Raw genomic sequence first — 12,691 nt, 5'->3', positions numbered from 1 at the left:
AACTCATGTATAGGAAAAACAAAAGAAAATTAACATTATTCAAGGCATGAACGTTCGAAGGTAGAGTACTTTCCCCTATAGTAATCTCACATCCCTCTAATGCCAAATATCCTTAAAATAAGTCGAGATGTCCTTTGAAGAACTTTTCCCAAAAGGCAGAACAAAAAGTTGCATTTGCAGCTTTTATTGTTAGGCCAATTTTGAAAAGGTTCAAGTGATGGACTTTCACGGAAAAACATTTTGGACGTTTATTTAGACCAAGTTCTTGCTCTCAGAATGATTAAAAGGTGTCTTGGAAAATTTTGAAATAGGGATTTATCCTTCGAAACGTCGACTACATTTTAAACGGCCTCTAACCTAGCCCCTAGCAAGTTGCCTGAAATTTGAAGCCACTTTCTCATACTTCGATTTAAATTTATATGGGATTTTTTTTGCACTCGCGACCGTTACGCTAAATATCTAAAAATTGAGAAGTTTTTTTTCGTATTATAAGACCCCTTACCGCGTCGAGGGATAAATATACTAAATTGTTGTTTAAATACATTTTTTCCTCGGAGCACTGTGAGCTGAGTCCGAGATCAATTTTTGTATTTGGCTTTAAATAGCTCCATATAAAAAAGTCAGCTTACCACGTGCTTGCCTCTAACATTTATGGCAATATTGTGAGTGTCCTAGTGAAGGAAAATTTGTGGATCACAATTAAAACACAATTCTAGGTTCTGGAAATTCTCCAGAGCCCCATAATATTCGTCATATATTGACCCTTTAGATTATCATTTGTTCCAATTTTTACATGTAGGGGAAGGTTTTGCACCTTCGTAACGTCGCAGGTTCGTAAATGTTGATTTTTTTTCCAAGTTACTAAATAAATATCATCCATGGTCATATATTCTTATAGCTAATCCCACATCTCACATTTCCGGACAACCTTGGGAGCCTAGGCCTTTTTTCCTGGGTTCTAGAAGCAAAAATAAAAAATGGGCCTAAAATCGCAATTCTGATGTGTATTATTTTATGCATTTTTTCACGCTTCAAGAGTCTTTTCGAAGAAAAACAACATTCCAAGTTATAGAAGGTTTATCAGGGTTAATATTTACCGTGAATATCTTTCGCTAGAAGGGGGTGGAATTGTAGGCGAAGAAAAGTTCACAAAGATTGCCTTCAGTGCAGGTTCGTAAAAATATCAGTCAAAATCATTGACTACCAACTCTGTGAATTCCAGACTGTTTTGGGACACACTGTGCACGACGCTCTGGATATTTTGACCCATCCAGAGATTCCACTGAACAAGTTGACAAGAAAATTGTGATATTACAACGATTACAACATTTTTCAAGAAAATCTCGAAGAAAAACACGCACTTCCACAGCAAAGTGAGACTTTATCAGATGTTTTTGTTTCGCTTCTGTCAAATCGAACATTAAGCCTAAATCTGCTTATGGTAGGTGTGATTCTTTCATTGTCCACAAAAATGGAATTTATTAGTTTATATATATCTTTGGGGAAAAAGTATAAAACGGTAAAAATTGTTCTGAAATCATGCACAGTTCAAGTATTAAACGGTAACGTAATAAAACATGCACCACGGTGAAATCTTAAAACGGATGGTACTCAAAACCGCCACAGCGGGCACAACTCAAAAATAAAATGATTGAAATTGAGCATAAGTCCTGCATAGCTCAAATAAAATTGAATCTAAATTTTTAACAGGTGTCTTTGTCTTAATCTTAACCGTGTTATGTTCAACAAATGTACATGTTTTCAGTACACTATTAACAGTTTCATGCTTGAGCTCTGCAGATAGTCAATACGATCTTGAGCGTTTTATACTTAATCTGTGCGTGTTGTCAGCACAAATTTAACAATTATATAATTTATTGATCTGTACCGGTTTTTAGCACAATCTTATATTTTTTTTTTTTTTTTCGTGGTGTTTTATTGTACAATCTGTCTTTTCAAGGAAAGAAAAACAATAAGTACATAATTTCAGTTTACATATTATCTCAGGTTATGTAAATAAATGGCAAAGGAAATAACTATCAGGAGTCTAAGACGGGGCCAATGCTCCGACTTAGAGGAAAAAAAAAATCACTTCTATAAATTCAGAAAAATAGAAAAAAAAATCACTTAGACTGCCACCTACACATCACCTGGCCAGGATCCACTTAGCACAATCTTATATGCATTTTTTAATTGAACTGTGCGTATCTTCGACACAATGTAAACCGTTTTATGTTTCAGCTGTGCAGATTTTATGCACAATATGAGAAGTGCGTGTTTTATGCACAATCTGAACCATCTTATGCTTCAGCACTGCGTGTTTTCAAAACAATTTTGACTTAAAATTTTAAAATATTTTTTTTTTATTTCAACTCTAAATCTTGAAAGAATATAAGAGCAAAATGCTTTTTAAAAGCCAGAGCGGCGCCCCAGAAAATCTGAGGGAATTATTTTTTTTTTATTTCAACGCGAAATTTTGAACAATTAAAAGACATAATGCATTTCAAGAATTAGGGGGACGCCCCATCGTCTCTGAGTCTCTTTTGTTACAATATTTTTTAGTTTAACATGTCTAGAATAAAGGGCCAGGGCGTGAGCTACAAGGCAGCCCATGACAGTTCATTTGAATTAAAAAATAGCCAAACCGGTGGCGCCCCTGATATCTTGCGCCCTGGGCGGGCCGCCCCTCCCGCACCCCTCTAGATACGCTACTGCAATAAGCTGATCATTAAATAAAAATCGTAAAAAGAACAATGTCCTATGAAGGTGCTATAATTCTAGTTATTATTATTAATCGTGTCGAGGGCCTCGTGGTGGAAGGATCAGTCAGTCCCCGGGGACTGTCCAGGAGCACCGATTTAGTTTCGTAAAAGCGCTAAATACGCGTGGAGGTTCCTTCCTTGCTCTCTATAATTCTAGTGAAAGAATGATAACCAATTTGAAATTTTCACGTTTTAATAATCAGGCAAAAGATACTTTGTATCAGAAGATCTCCATCATTTCCACACAGATCAATTAACACTTGAAATTTTTCTGCAGCTCATCACAATTTTCATTTAATTAAATGCACTATCTCACTAAAAACTACGTGCATTGAAAGCAATTCTATCTCCCCGCAGTCGTTCTGCTGCAGACTTCCACATTTTGGGCGTTCTGGGTAAAAATGTAAGCGGAAAAATGGCCCCATTTGAGCGTGCAAAGAGATTGAGAAATGGGATGATTTTGGAGAGCATGTACTGGCAAATATAATGTTGGAATTCATTGCAGAAAAGTGCAATTTAAATGTGACACACGTTCGAATTTTGTGTCTGGAGCAGAATTCGTGTTTAAAACAACACGTTAGGGCGACGGGGGGATTTAAAATTGCCCACTCTCCCAAAAATTTTGACACCTTTTGAGGTGTTTTCCCATGTTCTCCAAATCATTGGCCAAATATCTATTGGTGGAATGCACATGGATTGAAATGGTTTTGGATTGAGAATGTTATATGGGATACATTGCATTTTAACCGCATATGGGGAAGTTTTTGGATGCAATTGATGTTAGAAATGGGGTCGATCGATTTCAAAGGATTTGTTTCATCTCATTTATGGCAATCAAAGAGCAAAACTAACCATAAAACTGAATGATAATTGAATCGGGTGAATTTTGGTGAGATTCAGCAAAAGTTCCATTGCAATTGCATTTTGGCTTAAGCAATGTTTATTGTATGCGATTTTAGTACGCCAAATATTAGATAGCTGAGCTTAAAAGTGTGATTCCTCTTATTGATGATCACTAGAAAATCCTCTCAATAGCAGTTGACTAGCAAAATTATAACATATTCGCAATTTTTTTTAAATGTACATAAGCTGAAAACTTATAAGAAGTTCTCAAGCATAAATAATCCACAGCATGGCTATCATGCTGAATATGATAAGGAAAAAACACATCATTAAATTCCAAGAGTCCCTTGCAGAAAAAATAAAGAGAATTTCTCTGAGTAACTCTGAGAAATCTCTTTGACATCCTTCATCCCACAGATGACGACGCTCATGAAGGATATCCAGGATGGAATTTAGTCATGATTTACTTCATATGAGGTCCTTCGTTGGATTTCATATCAACCCTCACACCCAAAATTTGATATGATGCTCATGCATGCCAGATGGCAAAATGTGACCAAACTCTTTTGACGGAAGCTGAATGGAGAGAAAGTGGCATAATCTCAACGTGAAAAATGGCAGTAATCTCACTATGACATGAAAGAAGGAAAAATTGAGCTTGGAAAAGCAAATCAGCCAAACAAATTGATATACCATAAGGATACTCAAAATGACTTGTGGTGAATTCCTCTGCATTCATTTGACTTTCGGGGATTTCACGATGCATAGAGAGAACATAGACAATTCATGTTGTACCATTAAAGATTTACTAGTGAGTCGTATGTGAGGACAACGAAACGACATAGCATTCCGTTCATTCTCTCAGCCAAATGAAAGTCAAACTGTCGGAATATTTCTGCAGAAAACAGATGGTTTGTGAACATGCGATATTTTGGTGCATTTTCTCGCGTTTTCCAGCATATTTCAATGACGAATGACCTCCTGATAAGACTGACATGTGTTCCGTTCACTACGTTCCTCGGGAACACTCTTGTCGCCCCAAAAATGCCACCCAAAAGACAGTTTTTAGTGCATTTGTAAACATATCAAAAGGAAATAGCCATATCTCTTTTTTGAGTTTCATTCCAATTTTATAATCAAAAACCATACATTCAGTTCTTTGCACGGGGTGGGACTGGAACTCAAAATTGAGAGAGTGGAGACAGGGATATCACCGTCAAAGAGCTGACTGTCGTACTTTGCTCACTTCTTCACAAAATCCCTGTTATTACAAATGATTTAATGATATTTTTTCATATGAACGCAATGTCCACTTAATTAACAACTATATCCAAAAATGAAAAATTCACGTGACGCGTTTTTAAAAAATTGTTAAAAATATGGCATTGTATATTTGTAGAAGAGGGATGGGAAAAAATGAAGTTCATGTAAATGGTTCTTGGATCAACATAATGGAGTATTTCCACAAAGACCCCGAGTCGATATCTCTAAAAGTTTGGCTTCAAAAGCTTGTGACGATCGGAATAACGGATCAGACGGGTAAAAAACAGTCAGCAAACCACCTCGACCCCCTGAGCCAATATAAAAGGGTTGATGAATCATGATATTTTAGAAAGATCTCGTGAAATTACATATCTCCTTCTAACATCGGTAGTTCGTAAAATTTTCCTATTTTCTAAGTTAATTAATTCAGTTGTATGGTATGGTCCGGGATAAAATTTAGTATCTTATATCTGCACTTAAATATAAAACAAAAAAGCTTAAGTTCCTCAGACACCTCAGACCTGAGTTATAACAGATCAAAATAGAAAAAAATACCCGTATGGATCTTCCATTCTAATAAAGATATTGACCTAAGCTTTGTATCTTAGACGCTTTAAGATGATAAGTTAGCTGAGATTCTTTACAATCTCAGCTTCTGTGGTCCGAGATGAAACACGACCTCGTCAGATCGGCCTCAAAATATGCATGTACACGTTTTGACTCTCATAGATCACGAATATCATACCCGAAAAAAAAACGATTTTCGTGGACGTCTGGCCGTTCGGCCGGCCGATTCTACGTAGTACAAACGCTTCTAGCGAGAGAACGGAAAGAGATATCGACAAGCGGTTTTCGGCAAAGGTTAAATATCGGGTGGACGACATCCGATGGTGATATCAGATCCATCCACCCATCCCTCCCCCCTTCCGCCATTTTGGAATACCCCCCTTTTTTGTTTTCTTAATAACTCAGCCCTATGGCATCGATCGGGCTCAAATTTTAGTATGTAGACCTTAGGGCTTTCGATCAATACCAAACTTAATGTCCCACGACCCCCCTGATCCGAGCTAAATGGGGTCAAAAATTGAATTTTTAAATAGCCATATCTCCGGTTCTAATTTAGATTTAGAAAGCTCTCGTTAAATGCTATAACTATCTAAATATCGAATTTTCATCCGATTTAATGGAAGTTCCGATTAATCGAAAAATCGATTTTCGATTAATCGATCTCGAATATCTCAGAACTCCTATTTTCAATTTTGATGAAATTTTAGTATGTTGTAGCTGAGGTCAAGAGCTTTCCAACGGTGGGTCGCACTTTGCCCTAGCTCTACCCTTACCCGAGCTATATAGGAAAATAACCTGACCGGACCATATCTTCAGTGTTTATGAAACGATTTCGATGAAATTTTATTACATTCTATCTGAGATCGAGACTTTTCTGACGATAGGTCGCAACCGCCCCTACCCCACCCCACTGTACCCTGACCCTTACTATATTGAAATTGACCGGACTCTATCTCTAATGTTTATATTAACCGATTTCAATGAACTTTTTTTTCTTTTGTTGGTCTTCCCCACCCAGACTATTTAATATAGAAAATGACCAGTGATAAGCCCAGATAAGCTTATGGTAGTTGACATTCTTTACAGATGACCTCGAAATGCGTGCAACTCGGGGAGCTTGCAACTCGAAGTGCTTGAAAATTCGATTGTGAGTTGAATTTTGGGGGTAAAGAATCGCGTCGAGCCAATTTCATCCATTTCGACTGCCGAGAACAGTTTACTCAACGCGATTCTTTACCTCCAAAATTCAACTCACAATCGAATTTTCAAGCACTTAGAGTTGCAAGCTCCCCGAGTTGCACGCATTTCGAGGTCATCTGTAAAGAATCTCAGCTACCATAAGCTTATCTGGGCTTATCACTAGTTTTTAAATCTTACTAGTGATAGCACTTCTGTAGCGTAAAAATGCAAACTAACCCAATTGTGACTAGAAGAAGGTTTCATGATCCCCAGATCCCTTCCAGTGTTTGGAGGGGCCAGAGAATCACCCGGTAATCCCGAATTTCCTGATTGTAGTCACGCAATTCTGCGCAACTTTTCTTCGCCAAAAGCCACGCTTTCCGCACGTGGTAGCCTCACAACAGTCCGAATTTGGTCACGGACCAGCCCCGAAGCCCGGTGCCCGCAAAAACTCCATAAATTCTCCGTGTCCATAGGAAAAGGTGTTTCCACTTCTGTCGGGAGCTGCTCGACTTCCCGCACTCCACTGTTCGCCATATTCATCATTTTTCGCAATTTATTTATTAATTTATCTTTGCATTACGGGCCCTAATTTTAGCTCTAAATCGAATTCGCATGCATTCCGAATCAGCTAACACTATGGACGACACGGACGACACATACAATAAGCTGATATAACGCTTATCACAAACTTTTATAAAATTCTTGCAAACAACACAATTAGTAAGAACCATTCGAATTTTAAACAAAAGTAAGAGGGAGGAGTATCTAGTGAACTGGAGTGAACTGGAGCTCAATGGAGCTTATTCTGAATGAACTATTCATTGAATCTTAGTTCTTCGAGTTGCGTAGGGATGAAGTGTTACAATTTACAATGCTCATAAAATCACCATCATTATCTCATCTTTTCCTTCGCAATAGCATCAAATCTTTACCTCAAGGGGGAGATATTAGGATGAAAATGTGTACACCACTTCCGGACACTTCCACAATTTGTATGGAAGAGCCCTTTACACTTCCAGCATTTCGGAAAACTCCCGAAAAAGCTGCAATACTTTCAGCACTTCTTGCACTTGATGCACTTCTCATACTTAGGAATCAGTACTTTATTCAATATTATGAAAAATCTAATTAAGAAACTTAAAAAATTCTTAAGAAAATTTATTTTTACGTATATATTTTAATATTTTGAATTTCTAGCGGTAGATTGTCTTGCATTTTAATATTATCTGTGTTTTACGACCAACAGAATTTCTTTCTATGGATTTTCTAAAAGATTAGTGAAGCTACTTTTGGAAAAGAAAGTCTCTAAAAAATGTATTGTCGTTTCTAATTTATTGAAACTATGTGGGAAAGTCTGTAAGAAACTAAAAGTACGAGTGCAACAACTGTTTCAGCACTTCAGAAGTACAGTATCGGCCAAAATTTTTTTAACAAAGTTATATTTGAGAAATCGTGAGGAGCAATGAAAAAAAAATACTTTTTAAAATTTGGCTTTTTGAAAATGAGCTGCCTGTAATCTATAAATATTATTAATGCATTTCAAAAAAAAATATCGTATCAAAAATAATTGTTTACCAAGTTGATCATTTTTTATCGGCTAAAAGTTCCTTGACACATTTGAAAAAGTTACTTAACTTACTCTGAAAAATAGATCAAGCGACAGGATAGTGGTCAGATAAGAGAGATCTTTTTAAGGTTAATGTCAAAACCATGTGCACCACCACGCTATTACTTCATTGCCGTTAACCCCAAAAACTTCGTACCCGTTCAACCACAGCTCATGATCCGGTAAATCCTATACTCCGGAATTGGATACAGAGGTCTTTGGTTAAAAGATTACCATAAAAAAGTACCATAATAACTCGTAATACAGGTTATACAGTTCCTACAGATCCCCTTATTCCTTTCAGTATAAAGATGTGGCACCCATGTATCGAGCTTTTAAATACATCCAAGCTTTTCTAAATAGCGAATCTTAAAAATCTCTTCAAATGTTATCCATAAATTTTTTTCCACACGAATTCTGGAATTATTACCATCAAAATGATTCAAAGTCAACTGCAATAGATATATCATTATTTGCGAGCAACCCGAGCAACTATATGAATTTGAAACTCCTATAAAAATTAAAGAAAATTATATTGTAATGAAAGACACATTTTTCATAAATAATAAATAGTGTGAATAAATTTATAAGCTTCAACGGAATATTTCGTCGGCGGAATTACAAAAAAAATTAAGCTATAATAAAGTTTACCGAACTTGTAAAATGCCAACCAACTTTTTCGAATGAAACAGAGAAGACTTTATTTTCGGATACTCGCACTTCCAAAGACTTCCAAGCACTTCATTTTCAGCTGTACACCACTTCCGACCATAATATCTTCCCCTTGCTTTTCCTTTAATATTCACATGGACGCACATTCAGAAATCAGATAATTGGTTTAAGCAAAAAGACTGAAAGAGTGTGATTTTAAACCCTTTAGTAAGGCGAGAAAAAACACTCCCTAAACGCCCCAAACTGCACAAATCTATCCTCGTTCTGAGGAGACAAAAGGCATAAAAGTAATGGGAGTCTCGTCTCAAGATCCATCTCTTGTAAATTGAGTCCGAAAAGAGCCATAATCCACCCAAAGGCGGATCCTTATGCCATCGCAGACCGACATTATTGTTTTACTACTTCATCTGGAACAAAAGGACTGTATATACTCGCATTATGGAGGCGGTAGGAGTAAAAATCTCACCTGAAACAGAACACTATAAGAGTAGAGGCTTAAGTATTCTGTATCTGGAAACAAAGTTAATTACTATTTAGTTTCTGGCACATGTTTAGTGTCATAATTTAACGCTATAGGGCTTTGAATATATGTGGGTATTAATGTATTAAACATATTAAATTACATTAAATGCCTGAAGATCTCCTTTTCAGTGTGCTAAGAGAAGCAACATGTAACTATTTCTGTGCCATGAACTTCAGCTATATCCCATTTACTGCAAAATTCAATTTATGTCCCCGAAAAGCTCCCTACCATTGGGAAAGCTCTTGAGCACCACTGACTTTCGTAATAATAGTTTTGGGTTGAAATTTATAGTGTTCGAATGGGGCCATTGTGGGCTCTGAAGCTCCTTTTGGATGCAATGTGCTGGGAATGAGAGCGAGAAAATTGGGTGATGAGAGGTACCTAAGGAGGATTTACTGGGTGTGGAACCCAAAGTCAGGCTTATTGCTGAATTTAATTAAACTGAAGATGTTGGCCCTTTTATGTTTCAATTGGTCAAGGAAAACGATTCTGCAATATTTCATTACAGATGTGGCTTCAATTTAATTAGATGGAAATTCTACTTGATGTTTCATTCCCTCTATACCAATGTTTGCTCATTCATTCTTGAAGATGAAACATCAGTTGCGAAACATTATCACTTATCCTGAGAAATTATACACTATTGGAGCTTCTTCAACAATATACAGGCTTTCATGGAAATCGTAATTTATGAATTCATTGCAAGTAATTTGATAATTATTGATTTTTGATTGCTTTAGAAAATTGGACAAAGGTTTTGCTACTCAAAGAAATCCAATTTTATTTGAATGAAAATTTTCATTCAAATGAAATGGGAAATGTAATCTCCAAAGGATGACTTTTTGTGCCAAATCAGCATTTTTCTCAAAGAACTTTTCAAAGAAATCCCAAACGTCTCTATTTTTCTTGAATTGATTTTCTTCTAATTTATATATTTTCATTTCTGAATATTAGAGATTGATTCACATCATCGGTATGTATTTGATATTTGGGACTTTTCATTCCATTCCTGGAAAACGTAAATTAACTATTGACTTCAAATTTTGTAGAAGAAAATTTGTCGTTATAGTAGATCAATGAACCATTAAATCCTGACTCCAGCAGCCCCTTATTCCCTCTTACTCAAACACAGAGCACTATAAATATTTATTTTTATCCGTATCTGCAAGTTAGTTAAAAAAAGGGATAATAAGCGAATAAAAAATAAGTAAATAATAGTGCTATTCCAATAAAAAACGAACATTTTTTTAACACTTTACTGTTTTCAAGCGTTTCTCCATAATCGAATTTTCCCTGTACTGGTTCCTGTCATGACTGTTTGGTGGGTTCGGTGAGGATAACACGGCGAGGACTGTGGAGAACAGTCGAGAATAAAATAATAATCAACCCAAAGAAAAGTCGGTAATGCAGAAACATTTAAGAACAGTAACGTGCTAAAAAACATGTTCATTTTTCATTGAAATAGCATACTAAATAAGTAGGTTTTGTACAGACCAAACTGTACGAGTTCAAACTGTACTAATTCGAATACTTCGGGATATGATACAGTAGACTCTCTCTCAATTGGGCATTTGAGGGAGCATTAGGGTGGAGTCTACACTTATGGACGTTATACACACTTATGGACAACACAAAAATCTTAAGTTTGTACGTTAAACAGATTTCTAAAAATCAAAAAAAAATTGTTAATTAAATCATAAACTAATAATTTTATAACTTTTAGAAATGTGTTTTACGTAAGAACGTAAGATTTTTGCACGCTGTCCATAAGTGTATAACATCCATAAGTGTAGACTCCACCCTACAGCGAATTTGAGCAAATTAGCTTCATAATTAAACGTGAAAATTGTCAGCAAAATTTTTCGCCTGATTGAAAAAGAGACGATTGGGCGAGAATCTACTGTAACATTTCTCTATCAAATTGAAACGATATTTTCAAAAAAAAAAAACCGGCATTAATGGGACGTTAAATTTCACTTTAAACCAACTTCCTGTATTTTCTCACAAATCTCCGTGGTGACGTATTTTCTTTATTATTTTATACTATTATAATGTGTGAACATTTAGGAAGCAGAATAAAAATAATAATATTAGTTTTCAATCAATTACAAAATGACTTTTTTTTACATAACCTCACATTTGAAATTTGAAATCAACCGTTGTTCAAACTAAAGGGATTCACATTTGAGAGACTCAAGTATATTTCTTCCTGGTCTTACTTTTTCTCACTGCCTATCTGAAATAGTGGAGGAAATAGCAAAATTCTGAATTGTAAAAGATTCCGAATTAACCTATTACCCTAAAATTATTTGATTCGTTGGAAGAATGTCGATCCTTTGAAAATGAAAAGGGGTTCAGTTTTTTCCGTTCACTTTTAACTACTTTTGACTCGGTGTTAAAATAAATATAAATTAGAAATTTATTGGTTTCTAACTGGTTCTTACCAAAACTTGCCCTAATCGACTGAGAAATAGACTCTAAAAACTTATTTACCATTCGACTTTGAAAATCTGTAATAAAACCGGGATGATAAAGAATCTCAGATAAGGCCTAATGGTTTTGAAGAAGACGATAAATAATGCAGGAAATAGATGGTCATGTTAATATAAATATTAATAAGATCAGCTTACAGCCAGGTTTTTAACCGTTTGGCTTCTAACTTTGATGACAGTCAGACGAACAAACAGTAGGGGAGGCTGGGGCAAAAAGTCACAAATTGAAAATATAATGATAAAAAGAGATAGAGTCTTGAAATTTTTTTCATAGATAGGCCTCCATAGACCTTCTTTACTATCGTAAGTTTCTTAGAATTCGAACAAGGAATTTAGAAAATAAAAAATATCGAAATTTTTAGCCCTATTTTTGAAATGTTTTCCTTATAACAGATATCAATTTTTACCTACTTATTTTCCAAAATTGATGCACTCGTAAGTATTTCCTAAATGTTTTGGATTCTTTGAATACGAAACCACTATCTATTTTAGAATTTTACAAAGATTCTTTTCTCAAGAAATCCTTTTATTAAAAATGACCACTTGGGGTAAAAAGTAACAGAAGGTATAAAGCAAAAAGTAACAAAGAGCGAAACAATTTCTGATGTCTAACGGCGAGAAACAACATTATTTCCGTGCCTCGCCGGTTTTTGTTTTCATTGGTCAAACGATTAGCAGTCTCTTGTGTGTTTTTTTCTAAAATAGCTTGAAAAGCACTTTTCTCGTTCAGATAGAGAAAACAGTGTTTTAAAAAGATGTAGAGGAATAAATTTCCTACGAA

The sequence above is a fragment of the Phlebotomus papatasi genome, chromosome 2 (assembly GCF_024763615.1).
Source record: "Phlebotomus papatasi isolate M1 chromosome 2, Ppap_2.1, whole genome shotgun sequence".
NCBI lineage: Eukaryota > Metazoa > Arthropoda > Insecta > Diptera > Psychodidae > Phlebotomus > Phlebotomus papatasi.
The sequence above is the reverse complement of the archived record's forward strand: the minus strand, read 5'-3'. Positions refer to the sequence as shown.